Below are 23833 nucleotides of genomic sequence, written 5' to 3' on the forward strand. Positions count from 1 at the left end.
TTCTCCAAACCACCAGCCTAAACCAAGGACAAGTTTCCACGCACCAGACTAGAACGGGGTTCTGTATTGAACGAGTTAACCTGGACTTTCAGTGCGGAAGGCGACTTCTCTTGCCTTTAAGTACCTATGCCGCGGTGATGTAGACGACCTGGTGAATTTGGGGGCTATGCTCTTTGCTGGTTTTGGTTCGCCCTCAGATTTCAAGTCCACATCGCTCCCAACACAGAAAAGCTCTCTATTCGTTCTTCTCAAGCCCTGGTGCTGCCCTGGGAGAGGACTGGCATTCCTCCTTCATTTTTTCTAGCAGTGGCTACTCTTTCTTCCTGCTGTGCCCTCAAGTGTTTTGTTAGGCCACCTCGGGGTGGCCTACCCCACTGTTATACTGTCGGGGGATTTGATACCTATAGGGTACATATAAATAATCAGAAAGCTGCCATTCAAATTCAAGGTGATTTCTTTTATCAGGCAGAGCGATAAAATCCTTTCCGCCCATCTATTCTTGAACTCCCTTTTTATGGGGGTAGAGAGAAATAATGGTGAGTGGCAGTTTTAGCTGAAGATTGTATGAAACAGGCCAGATATAGGCTGTGCAATGCACACTGGCTCTTCCTCTGCTGGACTCCACCCAACTAAATCCCTGTTCAATCTGTAACGTTTCATGCCCAGGAGGAACCATTCCGTGTAGAGATTCAGGCAGAGACTAGGTGGTTCATTCATGGCTTCACAGCTAATTGATAGCATAGCTGGGGCAGGAATCGTAGATTTTTGTTGTCTATGCAATGCTTCCTGGGGAACTGGAAATAGGATGTCAATTTCTATTTAAAAGGGTGAATTTTTGGGGGCTCCTGGATGGCTCATCTTTGGCTCAGGTCATGTTCTTGCGGTCTGTGAGTTCGAGCCTGGCATCAGGCTCTGTGCTGACAGCTCAGAGCCTGCTTCGGATTCTGTGTCTCCCTCTCCACCCCTCCCCTGCTCGCGCTCTGGCTCTCTCTCTCAAAAACAAACATTAAAAACATTTTTTAAAAAGGGTGAATTTTAAGTGTGAAATATGGTCTAAAGAACATAAGAAAAGCAAGCGTCAGGCTAAAGGAATGAGAAATGCGGTCTAGGGTTGTGCGTGCTAATTCCAAACCTGGCTATTTTGGGCGTAGTACTTATCCTCCCTGTCTGGGTAAAAACAATGTCAGCATTTAATTGCTTCATAGCTGAGCTGAGTAAAAATATAGAGTGTTATGCGAATGAAGAATTATATGGGTGCATTTGGGAGTGTGAATATTCGCTGCTTTGGGTTTGCCCTTCTTACCCGAGACTTCTTATACTTCATTGTCCCTGCAGGGGAAGCCCCTTTCCTTCCATGTTCACCATCACCTTCATTCACATTTGCTCCACCCGGTCCACACTAGAGTGAATACCCCCAACAAAGTGAGTCAAATGGATTTTTTAGTTTCCCAGTGTATACGAAAGTTATGTTTACACTATACTGTAGTCTATTGAGTGTGAGACAGACTATATCTATTCTATATCTGAAAAAAAAAGTACAGACCTTAATTGAAAAATACCTTATTGCTAAAAATGCTAGTCATCACTGGGCTTTCAGAGAGTAGTAATCTTTTTGCTGCTGGAGATGTCGATGGTTGCTGACTGATCAGGGTGGCGGTTCCTGAAGGCTGCGGTGGCTGTAGCAAGTTTTTAAAAATCAGACAGCAATAAAGTTTGCCACATCAGTGGACTCTTCTATTCAAGAACAATTTCTCAGTAGCATGTGACATCGTTTGTTAGCATTTTATCCACAGTAGAACTTCTTTCAAAATTGGAGTCAGTCCTCTCACACCCTGCTTTACCAACTAAGTTTATGGAATATTCTAAATGTCCTGTTGTCATTTCAACAATGTTCACAGCATCTTCACCAGGAGTGGATTCCATTTCAGGAAACCTCTTATTTTGCTCGTCCATAAGAAGCAACTCTTCACCTGAAAAAATTTTATCCTGAGAATGCAGCAATTCAAATGTCGTGATAATGAAAAAGTTTGAATTGCCAAAATGGGACAGGGAGACAGGAAGCGAGCAAACGCCATTGGAGAAATGGTGCCAATGGATTTCTTGACGCGGGATTGGCACAAACCTTCAATTTGTAAAAAATGTAGCATCTGCAAAGTGCAATAAAGTGCGGTGCAGTAAGTCAACGTATGCTGGTAATCTAAGCCTCACTGAGATCTATCCCTTCTCTTTCAAGACTGTTAAACACAACTGAGCACTTGATCGCATTGAGACTTCCATGGGTCACTTCTGAGTTCATGTTAATCGATATCCTTTCCGGGACAGGATAGAATGACAGGTTCTTTCTGTACCATCACAATACCTGCCACCATTGAGAGCAAGAAATAATTTTATAAATCTGATAATTACATTTTAAGCTATTTAATTATATTTTACTACTCTAGTCATAAGTTTCAGGAAGAAAACCAAATTATTTTAAGGTAAACATACATATTCCACATCTGGAATTTAAAATACGGTATTGGTTACCTACCACCTATATGGGGCACCTCATTTCATAGGATCTCATTTATTTCCTCAGGAAAGTCTTTGAAATAGATACTGTTTTTTATGATAATATGGGAAGTGAAATAGTCTCAGAAATTCACTCAATCCACATAGCTGGTTAGTTGTGGAACTAGGATTTGCACAAGATAATCTGGTTACACAGACTATGCTTTTGATTAATTTAATTACATAGAGTCTAAAGATTTTTTTATTTTATTTTTTAAATGTGTATTTATTTATTTTGAGAGAAAGAGAAAGAGAGAGAGAGAGCATGAGCAGGGAAGGGATGGAAAAGAAAGAATCCCAAACAGGCTCAGCGCTGCCAGCACAGAGCCTGATACGGGGCTCGAACTCATGAACTGTGAAATCAGGAACAGAGCTGAAATCGAATCCGACACTTAACCGACTGAGTCACCCAGGGTCCCCCCAATTTTTTTTCTTATTTTGAGAAAACAGTGTTTTAGACCTCAGTAATATCCAACTGAGGCTTAACCTGAGTTGAGTGAAAATATGAAGGTAGCCATGTAAAAATAAAAGATTTATTATTTGATCCTCATGAAGTACCTTAATCAAATCACAAGAAATGGAGTCTCAGTTTCCCCTTTTGTAACATGGAGGGAAAGGATTAGACGATGTCTAAAGTTACTTCTTCAAAAATGTCAGTATGGGGGTGCCTGGGTGGCTCAGTCAGTTAGGCGGCCGACTTCAGCTCAGGTCACGATCTCGCGGTCCTGAGTTTGAGCCCCGCGTCGGGCTCTGTGCTGACCGCTCGGAGCCTGGAGCCTGCTTCGGATTCTGTCTCCCTCTCTCTCTGCCCCTCCCCCACTCATGCTCTGTCTCTCTCTCTCTGTCAAAAATAAACATTAAAAAAAAAATTAAAAAAAAAAAAGTCAGTCTGATGGGCAAACTGACTCTGGAAAGGGACCCGAAGTGCAGCAAGGTGAAATCTTGTGCTAGACTTTTTTTCCCCCTTCTTTTTATATTCTCTACTTGTGCCTTGGGCAATTCTATCACAGATACAAGGTTTGTTCACCTTATGACTTAAAATCCCATACTGATAAACTTTATAACTTTACCAGTAAAGCACTGTGTAAATTTAATTTGTAAATATATGCAAAAAAATTGTATCACATTTTAAGAATCCTGTCCTGAAAATTTTTGGGTGTGAACTGATTTTGAATTTAGCATTTATAAGAGCTTTCTGTTGTTTTTGTCGTTGTTGTTGTGTACTTAGTAAATGTGGAATCTTTTACAAAGTTGCTTTTATAAAGGTACTTTTTCAAGTGTCCTAGGAAGTATATCAAAACCTCATATTGGCTAAGATCAGCCATCAAAGACAGAAAAAGGCGGTGAAGGACCACGTCCCACTATCCCTTTTAAATTACTTTAACTAGAAGGTCATGAAGACATGGCTGAATGCACTTCAGAATTCATTCCTCAAAGAGGTTTGCCATGGGGAGCTTGCCCAAAGCAAACCTTTTCCCCTGGTAAGAGAACAAAGAAAAGCCCTTTTAGCCACAAAAAAGTGAATACTTTCATGTAATCCCCTTGATACGAATGTACCCTTGGAAATCTACCTTGCATTCCTTAAATCACGAATGCTGAGGGACAAGGTGTGTGAAAAACACAGAAAGAGTTGGTTCAGTTGCTTCTCCACACATTCCCCGAGGAACAGATCCAATGATCAAATAATAGTTGAAGTAAGGGAATAAAGATTAAAATGGCTGCACAAATCAATAGCAAACAGTCGGAACCTTTCTTTTCTCGGATTTTTCTCTTATGATTCTGTGACTATAGCTCTTGGGCCTTAGGGGTAAGGATACTTTAAAAGTTCTTTTCCGATTCAGGTATACTTTATATACAGTTAACTGGATGGGACCTAAGTGCCCAGTCCGAAGAGTGTTGACAAGTTCACCCCTCTGGGACCCATACCTCATGGGCCTTCTTCAAAATTCATTTATTCTTCGAAAGCAGTGAAATTTGAATCGTTGGGATTTGGACACTATTCCTATTAAGATTTTTTTTTTAATTTTTTTTTCAACGTTTATTTATTTTTGGGACAGAGAGACACAGAGCATGAACAGGGGAGGGGAAGAGAGAGAGGGAGACAGAATCGGAAACAGGCTCCAGGCTCCGAGCCATCAGCCCAGAGCCTGACGTGGGGCTCGAACTCACGGACCGCGAGATCGTGACCTGGCTGAAGTCGGACGCTTAACCGACTGCGCCACCCAGGCGCCCCTATTCCTATTAAGATTTTTATCAAGACATTCTCCTGCTGAGTCAATTTGTTTTACACAGATTATCAGCTGCCGTAACTGAAACAAAATTCATAAAGTAGAGGCGTACTTATAAATGAAAGAAACTAAGATTTGAAACTTGATTCATGGTTACTCGATCGTGCCTAGTTCTAGCCCATGCCCCCATAAGTCACGAGAATTTGATAGACTTGTAGTAATTAGAAATAAGACATAGTTCTTTTCTGCTTATAAGAAATATGAGAAACAGGAAGGTCACACTTCCTTTGTTCTATCTGAGGAAAGAAGCATAGTTTGCTACTTCACACTGTGGTCGACTTTAATTAAAGGTTTTATGAGGGAGTTTGCTCTCCTGCTTATGGCTTAAGTAATTTTTGTATTTCTTTCTTTGATCTAGTTTTAAATACCAGCATGGGCAAAAGAAAAAATGAGGGTAACGTGGTCTATGAACTCTTTAAGCCCGTTCACAAGAGCTCTTTGGCACAACTGTTAAAATGTGTTAGAAATTCCAATCTGAGCAAGCACGCAGCCCAACCCGTGCTCTCTCGGTCTGTCGGTGCACGCTTGGCGATTAGGTAAATTACTTTCAGCCCATTCAATCATGGACCAAACACTATCATTACTTTTTATTAGAACAAGTCCAGCAGGTGTAAAGCACTCCTCTAGACAGTTGCTATTTCGGATGGGAAATGGTTTATGATGAGTTTATGGGTCATTTCTACCTCTCATTTTTACCTTTCTTTATTTTCTTTCATTTTTACCTTTGATTTTTCCTTCCTTTAATTTTTATCTTTCTTATTGCTGCTCTTTCAATACCCTGATGGAGTGTCCCAAAGAATGTGAAATCGTCAAAGGTGGTTAGAAATAGAAGAGAAAGAGAAATTTGGAGATTTAACAATCTGCTGTTGAATCAAGGAGAGTTGCTACTTCTTCAAAGAAAGGAAAAGTTCTCGGCAGTACCGTATAGAATATGCTAGAAGGCACAGAAAAGAATTTCCACGTCAGGTCTCTTTTACTTTTTAAACAATTGTATTTTATCAGCAAGATATTTTTATTTCATTTCTCTAATAGTTAAACTTCAGATTTGATGAAATCTTTTTAGTCAAAATCTGCTGACATCTTTGAAAAGTTTCCTAATTTGAAAAACCTAGTTGTAGGAAGATAGAACTACTTGAACCAAAATGTCAAGGGAAACAGTGGTATTCTTGAAAGCTTCTCTACTGTACAGTAGACGAATCCTTTGATTTCCAGCCTCACCTAAAATAAATAGCTCAGCTGTGGCATCTCTTTGTCAAGGTGGGGGATCATCAGGGGCTTTCAGAGCTGTGCCCAATGTTTATCGGGCTGTTTCTGGGGACGTCTCTTAGAGATGCATACACAGGAAAGTGCCTCTTCTCTTTTAGGCCTTCTAGGGACAACACTTATTGCTACTGCTTTTAATTCTGTTGGACGTACACTCAGAGGTGGGATTGCTGGATTCTGACATGGCTTCATCAACCACGGATTATCCAAATGAAATCGTTCACGGAATCTTACAGGAGATGCACAGGAGCCACACTTCCCTCAAGGGCAGCCAGGTGGTGCGAGGCTGGCATTTGAGGGACCACTGCGGAGGTTGGGGTGTACCAGTAGTAGGCAGGGAAGCGGGCAGGATACAGCAATAGGGAATCCAGAGAGCGGCTAATCCTTTGAACATCGACGTTGTTTTTGTTTTTTTTGTGTGTGGTGGAAACACACATAACATAAAATGTAGCACCTTGTGTACAGTTCAATGTGTAATCCAAACTGCTGACCTCCATATCTTTTTCATCTTGCAAAGCTCAAACTCTGTCTCCTTAGAAAACAACTCCCGTTTTGTGCTCCCTGTAGGCCCTGGTAGTTACCATTCTACTTTGTTTCTATGAATTTGACCACTTTAGATAGTTCCTACAGGTGGAACCGTTCAATATTTGTCTTTTTGTGACCGGCTGATTTCACTTAGCATAATGTCCTCGAGCTTCATCCATATGGCAGAATGTGACAGGACTTCTTCTCTTTTAAAGGCTGAATAATATTCTATAATATTCCCTTGTACGTGTGTGCACTACGTTTTGTGGGTCCATTCATCCGTCTGTGGCCATTTGGGTTGCTTCCACCTCTTGGCTATTGTGAATAGTGTTGGACTGAATGTGTGCTATAGACTGGGTGGTTGTGAGCCTCTAAAAGGTGTATGTTGAAGTAGAGTCCCCAGGGTGATGGTGTTTGGAGTTGGGGCCTTTGGGAGGTAGAACCCTCATGAATGAGATTAGTGTCCTTATAAAAGAGACTCTAGAGGGTTCCCATGCCCCTTCCATCATGGGAAGACAGCAAGAAGACGGTGGTCTATAAAGCAGGGGGCGGGCTCTTACCAGACATTGAATCTGCAAGCTTTGATCTTAGATGTTGCAGCCTCCAGAACTGTGAGAAATGAATGTCTATTGTTTATAAGCTACCCAGTCCATGGTGTTCTTGTTGCGGCAGTTCCAATGTGAGTGTGCAAATGTCTTTCTGAGAACCTGCTTTCTATTCTCTTGGACGTACACCCAGAAATGGGATTGCTGGATAGTAAGGTAGTTTTAATCTTTTGAGGAACTGCTCTACTGTTTTCCATAGCAGTGTACCATTTTACAATGACAATATCTATATTGTCATAAAGATGACAATGACATATACAATGACATATCTATGTTGAAGTAAACTACCTTTCAGGAAATAGTTCATAACATCATTGCACAGAAAAATACGAATGGTTAAAATATAAAATGACATAATAAATCTATCTCGAAATGTGTCAGGATTGAAATTGCTGTTTTCTTTGCCCCCTCTCATTTCTGACTCTTGTACAATGGAGAGGATTGATGCCAAGCAAATGAACAAATAAATAAGTTAATTTCTGATGTAAATTGCAACATCAAACCTTGATCTTCTAGAGCTTACATGAGAAAAGAAAATAGTTTGATTGTGGCAACAGGAAGGGATTTACCCTTGGGCAGTGTGGCCTGTGATTGACTTGACAACATGGTATGACATCAGGACTTCTGGGAAGATCTACCCCTTGTCCTCACTGCTCCTCAAATGTATACCTTTCCCTGTGGCTTCCTGAGGTCTGGAATTCCACATTCAGGAACTAATGGGCTCATGAGAGCAAGTTTTTTCCTAATAGGAAAATTGCTGGGTGGGAGGTGGGGTGGACAGGGCCAGAAAACGAATTCCATTCTGCAGTCAGACAGTGGCCGGGTGATGTGACAATGGAGTTTGAGAAGAATCCTTGAGATGCTGTGTGCCATATACCAGGCAAGCTGGGAGGATATAGCAGAGGGGAGCTGGGGATGGTCCATACTGGCTCCAAGGCCCCCACTAGGCCACAGTGAAGTATCACCTGGGACTGTAGCCATCTCAAGGTTTGACTGATGGAGGATGTACTTCCAGCTCACTCAGTGGCAGGCCTCACCTGACCCACTTCCAAGCCCACTCATGTGGCTCTTGGCAGACCACAGGTCCTCACTGGTCAGAGACATCAGTTTCTTGCCTTGTGGGCTGCTCCAGAGCATAGCTCACAGCCTGGCACCTGGCTTCCCTCAGAGAGAGCAAACGAGAGAGTGAAAGTGTCCAATATGAAATTCACTGTCTTTTGTAAGCTAATATTGGAAGTGACATCTCATCACTTATTCTGTATTCTATTTATTAATGCAAGACACTAGAGCTAGCTCACACTCCAGGGGAGGAGATTGCACAAAGGTATGGATACCAGGTTGAGGTATCCATTGAGGCATGGTTGAGGATTAGACGCTTGAACTATATCCTGCCTTGTTCTGGATTGGTGTGGGGACTGGACAGACCTGAAATTACACAAGAAGGGTGTTAGCTGACCCATTGTGGGGGAAGGGTGAGGATTGGGAAAGTCTGTGTCTAGGAACTAGGTCAAGGGCCACCAAGGGTGGGGGTGCTCGAGGCAAATTTAACAGAAATTCCCCCTTCTTGAGAATTTGGTAAGAGATTAGTCTTGGCATTTAGTAAATTTGGCAATCAAGAACTTCATGGAAATGTTTCCATGGTATTTTTTTCAATTTCAAGTTAGTTGAAAAACCACGTGATGGTTATCACGGGAGCACTGGATAGAATTTATCTTAAGTAAAAGCTATAATTTCTTAAGACTGTCACAATTTCTTCCCTTCTAGCACATTTATCCATCCATCCATCTAAATATTCATGGTGAATAATCCCGATCTTGTGAGGAAGTCAAGTATTTATTTAAAAAAAAGCAACACTGTTACTTAGGTATATCTAGTCTTTTATTTGCAAGCAAATAAAAAAGCAATTGAATTAATCTTTTATAAAAATCTAGAGGGTAAATAAGATATCACTTTAGTATATGTATGTATATATATATACACACATATATATATGTGTGTGTGTGGATTTAATATTCTATATTGCTGAAATGTATCATATTTTCAAAGCTGTAACGTTAACCACCATTTTATGTCAAGAACCAAGTGACCTGATCTTTGGTGGTCTTCATTTACCAACAAGAGATATTCTGAGGAAATGTTTCATCTCTTTTGTTTACCACAGGGTGGTTTCAGTATTGTTACCAAATATTTTATATATTTTTTTTCATGACAGTTTTTTTTTTTTTTTTTGGTATAAAATTAGCTAGAGCACATGATATTTTAAGGAGCTTTGTTTTCAAGGGGAATGTCTTTTCCTGAAAATGTTTACCAGTGGAGGCATCAAGAACGTGTTTGGCTTAAAATTAGCTCGAAAAACACACATTTAAGTTATTTACTCTGAAATATATAAATGCAAATGGATCTGCCTGAAAAACAAAAATGCCCTTTCTCCTTTGGAATTCCAGACATAACACAGCTTCTGCGAAGTCAAGAAAAAATCAAGTCTGAGAACAGTGCTGCCTTTACCTTTACTCCAGGGAAAAGCTGAATTTGCTCTAGGGATAAGAAGCAAAGGCAAAAATGTCATTGTCCTAGTAACATTTTCACCAAATTATTTAAGTATAATTTCCTAAAGATTTCTTAAAATATTTCTAATGCTTAATTGAACAATAACAACCATTTTCCAACCCCCAACTTTTAAATTAATTTCTATAAGTATCAAATTTACTTAGAGCCTACTCCATTAGTAAAAGATGAACTAGGATCCAAAGTCATAATGGTTGATTCAACAATAAGCATTTTCAGTTGAAAAACCCAGTTATATTCCAACATGTATCAGCTTTAAATTTTAGGTGCAGACACCGATGAAGGTCAAAAGTTAGTGATTCATTTCCTGCACTTGTCACTATGCTGCTTGTTACAACAGATTTCTGGAAGTGACTGACAAGGGAAATAATCATGCAAAGGTCTTGTTTGTATGGCATGAGTAAATATAATGTGGGCCCAATACCATGAAGTGTTTTGATTATTAGAAATTCTCATAGAAGTCACTCATAGCATATGAGTGAGAGAACCAAAATATATAGGACTCTATCTTCCCAGACAGTCCCAAATATGATGCAAGGGGAAGAGAATAAGATAAGCATATAAAGATTGGTCATGGTAGGATGCACCTTTCCATCCACACATACGTGTGAATATTCTTTTGATATTTAGCATTATATTGGCTTCAGCTTGGTCTTATAATATAGCTTCCGTTTTTTTAAGTGACCTTTATTTTTTTTAAAGCGTATTACAATAGACTTTCCCTTCTGTGGCTAGTATTTGCTATTAATTTTTTAAACTAAGACCTATCTATGTTGGAGCAATGAGGCATCATTTGTCTTAGTCCTGATGTGGGCTAGATATTTGTGAAGGCCCTGAAGACTGAGTTGTACATGGCAGGTCAATTCTCTAAAAGATTTCTGATAACAACTTTCCTTTTAAACCTCTGAACTAAAAACAGAAGAGGAGCATGTCTTTTTCAAAAGAGGTGGCCTGGAAAAGAGAAGAGAATGAACCTTGGTTATTTATTTAGCTGAGAGGCCTCATGTGACTCCTTTTACCTCCATGTATCTCTTGGGTAAAAGGGAGAATAAGATAGTGCCTCCATGAAAAGTTTAAATTCTACGATGGTTGTAAACATTCAGTACAGTGCCTGGAATAAAATGACTGTCTAGGAAATATCAGAGATCATTTTTATTAATATATTTTCTGGTTCCTCAAAAGTAGATATTAAGGTGGGTACACTTGTTAGACTGCATGATAGAGTCTCTTTAGCAAAGGCTTGTTTCTAATAGACTTGATGTATTTTGAATTGACGGATGGGTAAGTCTGTGCCATCGTTTTTGGCCGTTGTGCCGGGTTACCATCTCTTGATGAGCAACTATGCAATGATCATGAAATGAGCAAGACTGACCACGTCAGTGAATGTTCTACTGGTCTTCAAAGACGTGGTCAAGGTCTTTATGACCAACTCAACAATAACCAAGGAAGCCAAGGAAATGGAAAGCAGTGAAAGCCAGTTATGTAAGTAGCATATTTTGCATCAGTTACAGAGCTACATAGACTCAGATGCCTTGTTAATTTCAGCAACTTCTTAAAATGTACTATCATGCATGAAGTGTCATCCCAATAAGCTACTTTTGGAGAGGACTATATAGATAACTGGAACACAACAGTATCCGTTCCAATTTATACGTCAGAATATTTCTTCTTAATTTTATATTTAATATTATCAAATATCCGTAGTGTGGCACCACAAATTAGTATAAATGATTTCTTCATTCTTTGGATGTTTGTTCTCAGGAAGACAATAGTGCTGTGATGGAGAAATGGTTTTAGATAGAAACTTCCACAATGGTGGACACAGACCATCCACATTAGGGCATATCAGAGATGAAAATCATGTCAGAAATTTTGATAGTTTGTAACTCACTAACTTCTGAAAAATACATACAAAACACTATTTTTAAAAATCCAGCATTTATTGATTCATCTGTTATGTGCCAAAACGGAGCTTTTAGCAATTCCGAGCTGTTCTCAGAAACAATGAGACTTCGCTAAATACATGCGGTGCCTAAAGTTTGGTCTTTGCAGAGTTTAACACGCACAGCTGGGTCTTATTTTTGGCACCAGTGGAATTTGTAGCACTCTCTATTTTATAACACTTCCACACCTACTTTTACCTTATAAGGTAAGATCCAAACTCTAAATGTGTATTATACACAGGCCTATATTTAGCAGCAAAATAATGATTTTTGCAAGCCAAAGAGAAACAGGAATTCTGCCCCCAGATGCTGTTTTTGACAAGCAGCATCTAAATAGTTGCTGCCCAATGTCATGGTAGTTGATGACTGAGATGATTCCAGCCTGCTTTCCTACAGCCACTATGTAAAGCCAGATTTCTGTTTTGTAATACAACATCTAAAATACTTACATGCATAACTGAGACGAAAATAAGATGAAATTTTAAGTACCATAAGCACATTGATGAAGTGGCTAGTTTCATTAGACTTTATGTTTAAAGTCATGACCCCAAATGCGACTCTCTTCACAGTGTTGAGGAATTTCTCAAATTTTTTATAGCAAGTCCTATTCTTAAAGAGCCCCAAACCTTTTAATCAACCTGATTATAATTGACAGTCTTGGAGAAGCTTTCTGACCCGTCCGAGTTTCTTCCTCTCTGGGAACTTTCTTGGACATACAGGGTGAGATCCCCCAAGTGTCCACTGTGTACCATATGGCCCAGCCTTGGTGGCCATCAGTGACTGATGGGGAGAAGCAAGACCTAAGCTGTCCTAACAATGACTCTCACAGTGTCGTTGTTGTTGTTGTTGTTGTTGTTGTTGTTGTTGTTGTTTTGGTTTGTTGTTGTTGTCTCGAATAGATCAGGGAGATAATTTTCTCATAGGAGACCTTGGTAGCTTCCATCAAATGACACCAGTCAGTGCACAATTAGGATAATCTAGCCAACTAGTCAAGAGCAGTGGGGAAGAACTTTTTTACCTTTGAGTTTTTCCATCTGGCTTTTTTGAAGCCTAGAAATAGCCCTCCCTTTCCTTAGATTGGGTGTAGTGAAGTCTTCTTTCAAAATCAGTTTTGTACAAAATCACAAAACTACAAAATTAGTTTCAGCGTGGCTGAATTATTATTCAACAAATACAATAGTCCAAATAGTTATGACTGATGCAAAAATCATGAGTAAGAGCTGTAATAGCTCCCTATCTAAAATAAATCCTATTCTAATACTTGTCTCCTCTTACTCTAATTATACTTCTATTTGTTTGTCTATCCCACTCCACTAGAATATGAGCTTACACAGGTAAGAGCTTTTTCTTTCTTGTTCGTCACCGAATTCATGATGCCTAGAATAGTGACAGGTGCATGGTAGGCTTTCAGTAAATATTGGTAAGTGAATAAATTGCCAAAATTTAAAGGTAGTATCCATTATCATATCTCTTTTCTGGGGGTTGGGAGGAGGTATTTATCTCTGAGAAATATTAGTGGATTAAAACCGAATGTGTGTGTTTGTTGTGATGCTGGGTTGCCCTAGTCGGGAGTCGGGAGTGCCAACAGGCAGCACAGCAGGGGTGGCATATGAATGATAGCTTGATTACCAGTTTTTATTTTTATTTTTTTTTAAATTTTTTTTTCCAACGTTTTTTTTTTTTAATTTTTTTTTCAATGTTTTTTATTTATTTTTGGGACAGAGAGAGACAGAGCATGAACGGGGGAGGGGCAGAGAGAGAGGGAGACACAGAATCAGAAACAGGCTCCAGGCTCCGAGCCATCAGCCCAGAGCCCGACGCGGGGCTCGAACTCACAGACCGCGAGATCGTGACCCAGGCTGAAGTCGGACGCTCAACTGACTGCGCCACCCAGGCGCCCCCTGATTACCAGTTTTTAAATTACATTTCGTACCTGGGGGAGAAATGGTTTGTTACATTTTTTTCTTTGTAACTTGTCCTTTATCTAATAATTATTTTCTTTGATGCTTAAGTTCCTAAGAAAATTCTTATGCAATTGGATCTAATTCATGCATTCATTTCACTCATTCACTTATTTATCATTCTGAGTGTCTGCTGAGACAATTTTGAGTGTCTCTTGGGCCCATAATTATTCATGTAGCTGTTCCTGATTAGATGCTACTTCTTTACCTGCTTCCTTTCACATCTTTCTCTCTGTATCTACTCTACGTTAGAGTCCATGCCCTGCCATTTGGGGCGATCATTTCTTTTTTGTTTGTTTTTAAGAAATTATCTTTTCATCTTTTTTTAAAGTTTATTTTATTTATTTTGATTGAGTCAGAGAGAGAGACACCGCAGGAGGGGCAGAAAGAGGAAGTGAGAGAGAATCCCAAGCAGGCTCTGCACTGTCAGTGAGGAGCTTGATGTGGGGCTCAAACTCAAGAATGAACCATGAGATCATGACCTGAGCCAAAATCAGGAGTCTGATGCTTAATAGACTGAGACATCTAGGAGCCCCTGGGGGGATCATTTCTTATCTGGGAAAACCCGGCTTGAGAAGAGATTCTACCTGGTCCTAAGTGCTTTACACAATCAAAAAACCAATAAGACAAATGTAACTAGTTATAAAGATCTCCAATTATTATAGCTAATAAACCACACACAGATAGTTTTTGTTTTTGTTTATTTTTAATATCACTCTGTTTTCTGAATTTGGGCAATGGTTGACTAGCCAATCAATGGATGCAGTTTTTATAGACCCTTCCTCCCCATCTCTTTGTTTTAATTATGTATTCAGTAGATGAGTGTTAACTATCCACATGCCCCATAGGAATAAGATGATGAGGCGGGCATGGTCCAGGCTGCTCAGGAGCTGAACTGTACTAATGTGTCCTTGGTTGTATCTTCATATCTCTGCTGACATTTTATGTTGGAACACTTCTCTCTTGGTTAGAACCTTCCAGACTCCCACAGCCATTAGGTCTTGTTTATTTCATAAGTTTGACAAGGATTTTTCTGTCTCTTATTGTTGGCTGTGGGATTTTGACACATGTTGAGTTAGATGATGCTTCTTTCCAGGACTTAATTATGTGTATTCTTTGATCACTTACTAGAAAGTCAATCTATCTCCACGACGATCAATTTACATAGTGCTAATTATGTTCATATTTGGGAGTGTCTTTGTTATACCTTATATTTTAAAATTTCTTTTGGGATTTTTAGGGGCTCCTGGGTGGCTCAGTAGATTAAAGGTCCAACTCTTGATCTTGTCTCAGGTCACAATCACATGGTTTGTGAGATCGAGCTCCATGTCGAGTTCTGCACACTTGCTCTTGCTCTCTCTTAAAATAAATAAATAAATTTTAAAAATAAATAAATAAATTTTGGGGGGGGGATTTTTAGATTTTGAAGGTTTTATCTGTTTCTTCTTTACCTGTGGTGGAAAATATGTCCAATCACAAATGCGGTGCCTTTGATCAAGGTCCACTAGTGAAAAGTAGGTGACTATGTTTAGGGTGTTAGGAGGGAACAGACACCTGATGTGCCACAACATTTTGGGACATAAATGATATTTGAAGATTCTGGCCTTCAACAGAGATGCCAAGAATTCTACTGTCATGGAACTCTTGTGAAAATTCCTACGAAGACTTACATTAAGTAATTTTCAGATGGGAATTTACCTCATTATTTTATTTTATTTTTAAAATTTTTAAATGTTCATTTACTTTGAGAGAGAGTGAGCCTGAGTGCGGGAGGGGCAGAGAGAGAATTCCAAGCAGGCTCCACACTGTCAGAACAGACCCCAAGACAGGGCTTGATGTCACAAACCCATGAGATCATGACCTGAGCCGAAATCAAGAGTCAGACTCTAAACTGATTGAGCCACCCAGGTGCCCCATCCCTTATCATTTAGGATTTATTTTGAATTCTCAGATCACACACTACATAGGTATGACCCACAATACAACTAGATTCTTTCCCAGACACAAAATACAACAGTAAATTGTCCTTGACTTACAAACATTGAAAATAAGATTATTGAAACATCTGAACAGAACAAACACAAAATGGCATGGAATATCCTCTTATAAAACAAATATTTAAAGAAATATGCATGTAGGAAATATTTGGAATCTGGTCAGTAATCCCTATCTGATTAAGAAGACTTCACCATGATCTTATCACTACTATCCATCAGCATGTTTGTTTATTAACTCACTCTGAAACATGTCTTTGTGCCAAATCTTTGACACGATTAGGATTTACCTCCCAAGTCTTCAGAGCAATTTAGCATCAAACTCCCTTCAGACTGCTTCTTGGATTGTCTGGGTTACTTAAATAGATGACATTTGCTTGCACTTCTGAGTGTCTGATCTTTAGTACTTTCCCAGTATCATCTCTGTTCTTTCTTCTAAGAGCTGCTTTCTCAGTATCTAAGAGACAAAGGAAGAAAATGAGAGGAAGGAGCCACATGGGTTTTCTCTACCCTGAAAATATAGGATTATTTGTTATGTCTCCTTGAAATGAAGTAATTTCCATGTTATTAAATAGGAGTTAAATATCCTGTCATCATCTAAAAATAGTCATCTCTTTAAATATAATGGTTAGGGTAGTAGCTCGGACCATTCAATAAGAGCTCTCTTTAATTAAGAGACATTAGATCACAAACTAATTTTTATTCAACTGTGTCCTGAAAGATTCGATTGTTTCCTTTATGAAATATAAGACAAAATAATATCCATGTCCAATTTTAAAATACAGACATAACTATCTTGGTGAATTAGATTATCAGAAAAATGTGAAGAGAGAGCCAGTTGAGAATAGGGTAGGAATAGATCCAAAGGTAGGGACTAAAGTATTGAAGTTTAGACACTGTCTCAGAAAAGGAAGGCTGAAGAGGGTACAAACATGAGGGGATGAAGCCAGGATTGGGGGGACTAAAGATGCTCAAAGATGCAGAGGATTCTGCAGTAAAGTGGGTATCAGAGACAGCTTGACCTCTTTTGCAATCTTCTCAGTGTCTCTCCCTGGATCCAGTTTATCAGAATATACCTACATACTGACATATGAAAAAGACATGAGGATCACCAATCAACCAATTTCTGTTGCTTATTTAACAAGGTTTATTTTTAAAAATAAGAGTAGAAATATTTCCATTTATTGAGTGGGATCTCAATGATGTATCAGTCTCTTAATTTCCTTATGTGTATTGCTTTATTAAAATCTTATTTAAAAAACACAATGAAGTAGGTATTGCCCCAGCATTAAAGATGTAGAGACTGACGCTCAGAGAGGGTAAGTCTGTGCCTATGGCCATAGGGCAAGTAAGTGACAGATTGAGAACCTGAGAACAAACCCGTCTGACTGCAATCCCATGCTCTTAACCAAATGTTTTGATCATGCTCACATTGACACTACATGTCAACGTCTGTTCATGGCTTCCTTGTCTGTCTTCCACTGACATCCTTATTGGAAAAGACAATGAATAAAATCAACACCAAAATTATTAAGTGAATCTTTCCAATGATTGATGTTGGTCAAAGCGTTTTTTTTTTTCAATCATTTTTTAGACAGATCTTAACTTTAATGTTATCATTACACAAATTTAGAATTCAGTTCAAATCTTTCCAAGATTAAAACAAATGAATAAATCAGAAAGCATAATGACTTTTGGAAAACATCCAGTTGTCATAAATCTGTCATGACCAACTAAAGGATACAGCACATTAAAGAAGCAAACTTTCATGTTTTGCCAAGCATTAAGACATGCAAATTTCTCTTGTGCTGCATTATGTACATTTAAGAAATGTTGATGACAGGGCTATTTTAAAGGCTCTGCAATATCCTTTTTTGGAAATATTTGTTTCTGTAGCAACTTCAAAATGCTAACAACTCGTATGCCGATTTTAAAACACTTATGATATCATACAAAGGTTGAACTTCAAAATTTAACTTGTGGAACATTTGTTCTGGTGGACAGAGAACTAGGCACATTTCATTTGTGTGACCTTTAGCAAATTTTCTAATCTCTCCGAGCTTTAGTGTTATCACTTGTATATTTGTCAAAACAATACCTTCTTCAGAAATGTGTTGGGAGGATTGAATGAGGCCATGAATAAAAAAATGCCTTGTACATTGTCGATGCTCCATGATGCCTTTTGTAAAAAGTTGTTGAGCAAATTAAATGAATAATGATGCTAACAAATTTGCACGCAGTGAGGACTCAACAAAGGTATGTGTTTTTCTTCCCTAGATATTTTAAATTATGATAGCACACTGGACTTAAAATTCTCATTCACAGACCTATGTTCTTCTAGAATGCACAACATGCTGGCACTGACCATTCGTACAGCTATTTATTCATTAATTTATTCATGCATTCATGACATGTTTATTGATTAATCACTAGATTTCAGGTATGTCTAACATTCAGACAAAAACTGACATATTGGTAAGTTTTTTCCTATTTATTGAAGCTATCTAGATAGTCGGGAAGATGCTGACTCAAACCAATTGAAAAAGGAAATTGAGAATGGAGGCAATTTCAGAAATATTATGATTAAGCCACATTATGTGTTTTCTAAGTCATATAAACATTTTCTTAACAGACTCTTAAATTACCCTCAAATTATTTTGCACAGCTTAAAATAATGGATAATATTAGTTGAGCAAGTATTATGCGATTGCAAAGATCTGCCTGATAGGAGTTGTCATTGCTCTCATAAAAGTTCTTTCTTTGATGGAAATGGTTAGCCTACCATTTAAGGCAACATCAGTCTAAAATACAAATTGATTCCTGACTTAAGCAACTGTTACATATTGTAGTTATTACATTCTATTTAAACACTCCTTCTCTTACAAAAGCTATTCTTTGATTTAACTTGCCTGAAAATGTATAACCCTCTGTCCTGTACAACAATATTTTGCCATGTGGATACAGTAATTGAGAACAGTGATTTACCTAAATTATCTCTAGTATACAGTCAGACTTGAACCTATTAGATTATCCATCTCTCATCAGATTAAATGTCTATGTAGGGCCTTGAATGTTGTTAAAATCCATGGCATTAAAGAAATCTGTTTGGAGTAATCTTCATAATGGAGGCTTCTTACACACTCATGATTTCATCTCTTTCTTTATAATCCTTGGAACTCATCTGTTGCTTTACTGAAACTCTTGCTTAGCCTAATTAATTTTTCATGTGAGTTTACTGAGGTAATTTTTGCCAGTTTAAATGTTTCCCAAATAGTACTGCTTTTGATTTCAGTGAAACTTCAAAAGATATTTCTTAGTTTTACTGTTCTAAAATTTAGTCACTCGGCCATGTTTGCTCTATTTAATAACTTAGTGGTCTTAAGCATTTTTATCTCATCCTCTCATCCTCTTCTCAGACTTTATCATTCCGGATTTATGATATCTAATTATTTTTGGCCTTTCCTCACAGAAGCCTCAATTTCCCCTTCATTATCTTATCTTTTCTTCCATGGAATTTTCCAGCGTCATTATTTGTTTGTTTGTTGACCCCAGCCATCAGAAATATATCCAATATTCTGGGTTATGATACAATATGTTTTTGTTTTTGAATAAGCAAATAGGTTTTTTTCTAGAAAACTTCTAGAAATATTCCTTCAATTTTTTTCTAGAAAGTTTCTAAAAAGACAGTTACCAGCACTCTGCTAAATTTCTGTAATGTAATTCTTTTCTTTCACATTGAAACAAATTTGGTGGAGACACGGGAAATTTCAGAAAACCTGAGAAAATGAAATCCTGATACTCACTGGAGATGGTCAATCTCAGGCTGCACGACCACTTAACAGAATCTAAACAGTGCTCATGGAGCAACCAGTCTTATTTACTAATCATTAATTAAACAGACTACAAAGTGAAATCTCTAATATTTCAAATTCCCTGATCTTTGGATGCTGAAAGGCCAATCTTATGAGAGTAAACTTTGAGAAGATTTACCAGGTTATGTGACTGAATAGAAAGACAGCAACGAGACTCAGCGTGAGTAATAATAACTCCAAGAGTAATATCACTCAAAGAATGTTAGAGAATTCTTGGCTCTGGATGTTGAACCCATCTACAATAGAGACCTGATTATCAGTAGAATCCATTCCCTGTCTGTACTCATCTAACATGTTGCTTTCGACATGTTGGAATTCCTAACTTTGAAATGATATAACTCAATGAGCCTTAGTAACTCACTGTTCCCAGCACAAACATGATATCTTTCCTTTATGCATTAGACTGATGATTTTTTTCCTACTATCTATAAAGAACCATGTATAAACTACTTCTTAGAAGAAATTGGGGGGGGGTCTGGGTGGCTCGGTTGGTTAGGTGTCCAACTTCAGCTCAGGTCATGATCTCGCATTTCATGGGTTTGAGCCCCACGTCGGGCTCTGTGCTGATAGCTCAGAGCCTGGAGCCTGCCTTGGATTCTGTGTCTCCCTCTCTCCCTCTCTCTCTGCCTCTCCTCTGTTCATGCTCTGTCTCTCTCTTTTAAAAATAAAATAAACATTAAAAAATATTAAAAAAAAGAAGAAATTAGAACTCACTTTCTAGAGGAGATGAAGTTGGTGGACCTGAATTTAAATAAAAGGCAGAGTATGTTAAGGGCATAATAGAGGTGTAAATAAAGGGCTATGTAGCTTAAAGACAAAGTCACTGAATTGAGTAGATTCATAAAGTTGTTTTAATTAAAAGGCAGAATCGAATTTCAAAAGGCAGAGCGGAAGAGATTTCCAGGCAGCAGAGGCTGCATGAATAGAAGTGCGAAGGCATATTTTAGCGAATAGTCAGTCATCCACTGAAACTAGGTATCTAGAATGAATTTAGCCTAACTAGTAGGCCATGGAGTCGATTTAAGAAGCCAGTAATAAAATACTTTTGCTATAGCTGCCTCAGGTACAGAGGTGGAAGTTTTGGCAGGCTAAGGGTTCTGTGTTTTGATCGGGAAATTTCCAAGTGTGAGATCTTAGAAAGGATACAGCTGTGGCGTGACTGAGTGTATACTTTGGGGTTACTGTGAACTCGATGCTCTTTATCTTAGAAGGGTGTTGAATTACAACCAGGGGCTGTGGTAGTGCTGTTGTCCTGTCTTGATACCTTTGCTCTCAAGGACTTATGGATTTATTGACTTGGTTGTACGTATGATTTTATATAGCTAATTTTCAGTTTTAGCTTTGAAAACATATAACTCCTTCTCGCTAAGGCTAAAAGCAAAAAAAAAAAAAAAAGACAAAAAACTCTAGGAAGATCTTGGGACGATCACTTGGGTCTTTCACGTTAAACAAACAAATGGACTTGTTTGTGGATTTCTAAGACTAGACCATGCACTTATTGTTTCAGCTCCACTATTTTGAAAAGAGTTTGGAAGTCATCACTCCCATCCTTAGAAAGGAAAAAAAAAAAAGGCCCCAAACATTGCAATTCAACAACTTTTCTAGAACCCATCAGAGAACTAAAATCACAGGACAAACACACCAAAATGTGGAGAGGTAGGCAAATCTGCTTTCCTAGAGACATAGCCAATATCTGCTTTCTTAGAACAGGAGTCACATAAACGGGGGTCCTCATAACAACAGTGAATTATAACTGAGAGCTGCAAGAGTCAGACTCCCTTTCAGGAAGAATACTTAGGGAAGCCCACGTCAGTAGAGGATACAAAAATCAAGGATGCTGGAGGAGTTGGAAGCCTCTGGTGCCTACAGTAATAGCAAGAGTTAAATAGAGCCCAACTTCTAAATTGATTAATAGACTATCTCACACTGAAGGCCTATTTCTCTCAGTGCCTATTATCTCCGACATTATTTCCAGCTTACAACAAAACACTACAAGGCCTGGGAAAACCAAGACAAAAATGCAGTCTGAAGAGACAAAGCAAGCATCAGAACCAGATTCAGATATGACACCGTTGTTGGAAATATCAGACTAAGACAGTCGGTCATGCTTTGTCACTATTTGGCATTATTACTCATTCCTTGAGGTTTACATACCACAAATCCTGAATCATGTTTGAAGCACTAATAATTACAAAATAAGACTCTTAAAAGCCACAAGTATATGAATGAATGTACACATGTAGAAACATCACAGGAACCAAATTCAGACGTTCTGCAGAGAAATCACATACCTGCTTCCCTGCAGAACAGTTGTTATCTGAAGAAAAAGCCAACATCTCCCCGGAGAAGCCAGACTAAAGCTCTAGAGTATAATCCTGTAGAGTTTGCTGTCCTAAGCTATTTTCTCAAACGTTGGGGTGGGGGAGGGTGTGGTGTAGAGGGGAAAGGGAAGGAAATGATGCATTTGGCATGTTGTAAAGCTAGATTTGTCATCACTTTCAATGGTTCAGAAACTTGAAGCCAATATAGTTATCAGCACATAGGAAAGGGTTTATATTTAATATTGTTTCCCCTGGAAACTTCCAGCCTTTCCAGCTAAGATTTGTCCTATTGCTCAGTTGTTTTGGTTCACTCTGATTTATTGCTGAGCTCATGAATCATTTGTCTCACCCATACAAGAAAAAAAAAATTCTTTGTATTGATTTCCCTTCTATATCAGTGGCTGTGTGTGGCTCATTAGATGATAACTTCAGCTGTAGGCTGTAAGCCTGAGACTCGAGAGACTGATGTGCAGAGTACAATGACAGGAATTCAGGTTAGCATGCAACAGAGTTTCTATTTCCCCAGAGATACTTGTGTGGAAGACAAGGGAAATGCACTGACGTTATTAGCGATGTATTTAGAACAGCCAGTACTCCCACCCTCGGTTCCATTGTTGAACTGCCATTGTTATTTCCATAAAAATCACACTAGGCTGTTTCAAGTTTATACAAATGATTTACTTCCACACTTGCAAGAGTGAGAAATAGTTCTTTAAAACAAGCATTTATTTGAAAAAATTTTCAAACAGGTCCTATGGGGATACAGGATGGAGAAGGCAATCTAAGACCATTTTTAAAAGCCTCAACATAATTATGGAAGCTTTTCTAAATGAAAAGACATCCTACTAAAGTCAACGTCATTCACAACTCCAAGTATGACAAACTTAAAGAATATTTATTTATTTAAAGTTTTTATTTATTTATTTTGAGGGAGAGAGAGCATGAACAAGGGAGAAGCAGAGAGAGAAGGAGAGAGACTCAGAAGCAGCCTCTGTATTGCCAGCACAGAACCCAACACGGGGCTCAAACCCATGAACTGTAAGATCATGACCTGAGACAAAACCAAGAGTTGGACACGTAACCTACTGAGCCACCCAGGTGCCCCCAAGAATATGTGTTTAATTTGGGGATTTATTTTAGCCCTTTATTATCATGACCACATGCATAGTAATAACACGATAATTTCATTGATTTAATACTGTCTTTGCCTTCATCTGACAATGAAGAGGTTGGTTTTTATTGGATTTCCTATTAGATAACCATCTGAAAAAATTTAAGATAAACCAAATTTATTTTTAGTTTTATAAAACTTTCTAAACATATCTCTGTCAAACATATGTGGTGAACTTCTTAATAGCAATTAGAAAGGAGTGGTTACTGGTTGCCAAAGAATACTTAACTAATTTTGTCCTAAAGCTATCTCAGTCTTAACTACTTAAAGGTGCCTTGCAAGTCACATTCAATAGTGCCTTCAGTGATCAACTAGTCTAATTCCCCTAAGTTTCTCATGTACTGGATAAAAATCTAGAAAGATGCAAGTAAGATTTGCTTTTGATTAAACTACATTTCTTTTGGGTTCAAAAAAAAATTTAAACTAGAGTCAATGGTGTGGTAATAACATACGTGGGTTTGGGAGTCTGAGAAATTTGGCTTAAATCTCTGCTCTAAAAATAAATTTTAACTTGGGGGCACCTGAGTGGCTCAGTTGGTTAAGCGCCCAACTTTGGCTCAGGTCATGATCTCACAGTTTGTGAGTTTGAGCCCCGTGTCGGGCTCTGTGCTGGCAGTTCAGAGCCTGGAGCCTGCTGCGGATTCTGTGCCTCCCTCTCTCTCTGCCCCTCCCCTGCTCATACTCTGTCTCTCTCTCAAGAATAAATAAACATTAAAATGTTTTTTAAAAACTTAAGAAAAATAAAGTTTACCTTGGGTCTGGACACGCACAGAGC

The 23833-nt window shown here is 38.5% G+C and overlaps 1 long non-coding RNA gene across 1 annotated transcript; it reads right to left on the reverse strand.

Annotated features, from left to right (window-relative positions):
- Positions 1-15903: 15903 nt before the first annotated feature.
- On the reverse strand, positions 15904-22230 carry LOC109492603. Its single transcript, XR_002146528.2, has 2 exons — positions 21858-22230; positions 15904-16151 (listed from the first exon to the last, which is right to left on the reverse strand). It is a non-coding gene; the product is annotated as an uncharacterized LOC109492603 (long non-coding RNA).
- Positions 22231-23833: the final 1603 nt, after the last annotated feature.

The sequence above is a fragment of the Felis catus genome, chromosome A1, assembly GCF_018350175.1.
Source record: "Felis catus isolate Fca126 chromosome A1, F.catus_Fca126_mat1.0, whole genome shotgun sequence".
NCBI lineage: Eukaryota > Metazoa > Chordata > Mammalia > Carnivora > Felidae > Felis > Felis catus.